Below are 4,749 nucleotides of genomic sequence, written 5' to 3'. Positions count from 1 at the left end.
CCTAGATCTATTATAGCACCCCCTACATTATGGGTAAATTGGTTCCCATAAAAAGTTGGCTTAGGACTCATACTTTCCATCTCTCACTCATCCAAAGAAGAGAAATCCAAATGGGAAAAGGAATTTGATTTTTGAAGAAGAAAATAAAGAGAAAAATGGATTTTTTACATGGAAAAGGAGAGATATCAAAGTATATGATGAAATATCCCTAAAATGAATCCATTAGAACATTGAGAAGAGGCAATAACTAAGAAATTTTTTTGTAGAATTAATGGATAGTAGCTTGGACCTTTCTATGACCACATTGAAGTGCACTGGAGGGAAGGGTCTTTGAGGTACTATTAATCAAGGCAAGAGGATTTCTTCTTATTTTTTTTGAGGTAGGTATTATGAGTAGCAAATAGTTTGTTTATTTAGAAGAACTTAGTGTTGAGATGCTTAGTTAGTTCTCTTGCACTTGAGATGGAGAGACTGCCTTGAAAATTTTACATTTCTTGTATTCACCTTAGTTGTACCACAAATTGTCTAGCATATGGTATCAATAAAGGAATATTAGTAATTGGGTAGGGACAACTTTAGGGTACAATATTTGTAGATGGAGTATTTTTTCAAGATTTAAAAAAAAACAGCTACTAATTTCCTTTCTTTTCTATAAATGGTCCACTCAATTTTTATAGGATACAAATAATTTACCTTAAAAATGGCCCAAATTTTATAGGATAAAACTATTTTACATTAAACACTTCCAAATTTTTATATATATTATATAGAAAAATTTCAACTTCGAATACATTTTAAAAAAGTGGCCAAATACTTTACATTTTCCATGTTACTTCTTGAAACTTTTCATTGCAATTGGGTGGATATTTCTTTATCTTAATTAGCTACTTATATTAAATTTCCAACACAAATAGTATCTTCATCTATTCTATAGGAATTTATTACTATTTTGTTACATGATATAGTTTCTTTTGAGTATTTACAATGATATATCATCTTGAAAGTGTATATGATTGAGTATAGTCCTTTCTCTATTGTTTAGTTATGATATTAAATTTGTTAATCCCTAGCTCTCTAGTTGAATCATAGGCCAAAATTATTTACCAAAATTGATAACATTCATAAGTTAAAGTTAAGGAAACAAATTCTTCCTATCTAGCCAAGGATGTTGTTTTTATACCGTCAAGTGTTACATGCTCACTAACTTAGCTCATTCTAAGATGAGTTATACTGAAGGAAATCATGAGCTTCGATACATTTCTATCATCTAATTCATTGGAATGGTATAACCAAATTCAAGTTATAATGTCTTTTAGAAAAAGAAAAAAATAAATCATATGATATTATACGAGCCAAAATATTTTCATTGAATGTCTAGGACCATGCATTAACTATAGGTTTCGAGGTTAGGTAGGTCTGAGAAGGAAACATAGATAACAAAAATGTCTAGAGCCATTATTTGTGTCCAGAAACCTTTTCTAGAATAGACAAACTACCTGAGCTAATCCTATGGATACGGATAACATATAAACAAAATCTATGAATCCATTATGTGACTACAAAAAACATTTCCTAAAAGAGACAAGCTAATTCTATGAATCTTTAGATATGGATATTGAGTATCCCACATTGGTGCAATATTATTATAGTAGGGCATCAAAGTAACCATTAGGTACATGTTATATGGAAAATTCACTTCTGCGGGCAAAAATGAACTCCCTAGATCTAGTGCTCTGATCTAGTAAAGTAGAGAGAAAAAAGATCTATGTTTTCATTAAAGGGACTAGAAGACAGAAAAGAGACCTACCTAGAATCTGTAGTAAGTCCTCTTCTTCTCTTTACTTGTAAGGTCGAATTCTAGCTCCTTGCACTATAAATGGAACCTGCAACTAACACTGAAACAATCAAGGGAACTACAATATCCACATAGGATAATCCAATATCTCTAATCAATCAGTCAACATGGCATTAAAATACATAAGTGTCAACATGACACAAGTATAGGAAAATATAGTACCTTTTGCATTAATAACTAAAGGATAGACTTAAAACCATATATAGAATTTGAATTTGTAGATGTCTCCCAAATTTTATTGTCCTTCCCTTCGTCAAAGAAAACCTTCACACTCAACCCTAATGCATAAATGGATTATGACTCCTTAAGCTCAAACCAGTACCATGAGGGCACTAGAAAACTCCAAAAGCAAACACAAACTCTATAGGAGGTAGTAAATTTATAGGGTGAAAGTGGCAGTTTAGGATTTACCGATCTAGGCTTGAGATCCACATATGAGGGAGGATAAGCTTAAGGGATAAGAGATAAGGTCTCCCAGATAGGATTAGATAGGAGTTCGATATCTCTATCCATGTTAAATAGTTAAAACCACATTAGAAGCTTCTAGAAGGAGAAGATTCAAAAATATTTTTAATTTTCGCAAAATTATGGAATCAGTGCACCTACAGAGTAGAGAAACATGTGTTGATCAATGTAGATACTCAGTTATGCAACTTGAAACCAATGCAGATGGACATGCATGCAAAGTGCGTTAGGGCTAAGAGCATGGTTTTTGAGATGATTGACCGAGAAAGTCACACTTTTTGAAGAGGTGATACTTAGGGCTTTGCAAAGGGACAATGACAAAGTGTTTAAGGATGATGATTGATTTAGTTTTCAGACCTTTTGAGTGGATGTGACAAAATGATCTATAATAGAATTCCCCATAAATTACAAAGTCATAAGTAGTGCCTGAGGACTAAAGTGCTTTACCTTGTGACAAGTCCAAATCAAGAACAAATCAGTCGATATCATCATCTATTACAATACATATTATAATCATGATATCATTTACAAGGGAGGCATACCCATGCTCAACATATAAACCAATATTACATGTACAATGATCAAGAAGTCTTTTCCACTGATGACTAAATGTGGACCCATTCTTGGATGAGAATCTGTAACGATCATAGCCATTATACTATATGATTTGGTATGAATCCTAGCATCATAACCAGGATGTATGGAACTAGATCTAGGGTCCTCTACCACGTTCACTCGATAGTACAAATCTAACCATTTTAATAAATGAGTTGAGGTCGACAATGTTAGACACCATCTGATTACCAACCAATGATGTGAGTCGTTAACAAATGCAAGAGAAACCATCAATACTGATAATGGCTCTTAAGGTACTGTAGTACAATCTATGTGGTGTGAACGAATGAGATGAAGTTGAACACAACAAAAAATATTTTGGTCGAAGGCAAATTATGAAGACATATCGGCGAGAGTGAGTAAATTTACCATCTAGGTACGCAAGCTCCAAGACACCAAAAGGAGTTTCTATGTCAACTTCCTGGATAATGAGCTAATGTCAACAGAAAGCGACTCATCATAGGAAGGCCTTGATGTAATCCTCACCAATGACATAAAACAAGTATCAAGATTTGAGATGAAACAATGTTCATGTAGAGCTGGTTCAAGAATGGTAGACATGAAAGAAGGCTTAAAAGTATTATAGAAAATTTCAACTAAAGGACTTCTCTTAAACATATCAGTGGCATTATATGGAGTTAGCGGCATTGACCCAAAACCGACGACTATGAATGATTTTGATAATCACCAAAGAGGAAAGGAAATTTCCCAACCCAACAGTCATAGACATGAAGTGAAAGCGTGTGATGTTCAAGAGCGACTCCCTACCATCAATACATAAAAACACCCCGTTTTTCCATTTTCCCAAACATTTCTAGCCAATACCTCTTTATTTTTGACAAGTTTGAGGAGGATAACATATTCTTGATCTATAAGTTCATCCTTCGAATGAATCCTTCTAAGTATATTTAATGAACCTTGAGAAAGAGTGGCTCAATCTTATCATGTTTGATGAGTCCAAATTTGTTTGATGATTTTATGAGTCCAGAGAAGGTGTAACTTGACCTATTTTACATGTTTATAGAGTTTGAAAAAGAGGAAGAAATGAAGACTCCAAATGTTCGTTTTCGTAAATTTAGTCTCTTAATTTCGAAAAGGTAGAAAATGATACTTAGGAGAAAATTTTAGTCATATTTGATTAAAGTATTCCTTTTTCTTAAAGAGTTTATCCCTGTTTGAAAAAAATTTAAACTTATACTAGGTAGACATATTTTCACTCAATTTAATGAGTTCGAAAAGACAAGTGCTCAGAAATATTTTCATGTTTTGGGAGTTTGAAAAGAGCTGAAAGAGGACTCTAGGGGTTCCTTTTTTACAGAGCCTAAAAAAGTGATAAAAGTGTGCTCTTTCATCGAAATGACCTATATTAAAACTAAAATTTACATCATATCCTTCAATAAGCCTTTAACCTACTCAGAACTCCACAAAAAGATTAAAACTGTTTTCCATGGAAAAATTAGGTCAAAATATAAAAAATATATTAAAATAATAATTAAATTGATCATAAATAGGAAAAAGGAAAAAAAAATCACCATTTTTTATTTTACCTCTTGTGAGTGAGTTCTGAGTGCATTTACCCTCAAACTTCAGCAGGTTATTGCAATCAATCCAATGGACCATTTCTAGTGCCATCAGTTCTAGGTAGGAGATCTGTCTTTTCTGCCTCTTTTGACTATTTATGTCTTTCATTTCATGTAATTTTTTGAGATTTTTAATGAATTTAGGCCTTAAATTTTCACCCTAGCTCCAATGCATACTCTCTGTATTGAAAGGTGCGTTGGGCCTACCTGGTTAAAACTGGAAAGAGTGACCCA

Source organism: Pinus tabuliformis, chromosome J (assembly GCF_031772625.1).
Source record: "Pinus tabuliformis cultivar Carrire ecotype Pingquan chromosome J, CPIR1, whole genome shotgun sequence".
NCBI classification, from domain to species: domain Eukaryota; kingdom Viridiplantae; phylum Streptophyta; class Pinopsida; order Pinales; family Pinaceae; genus Pinus; species Pinus tabuliformis.
This window is presented reverse-complemented; position numbering follows the sequence as displayed.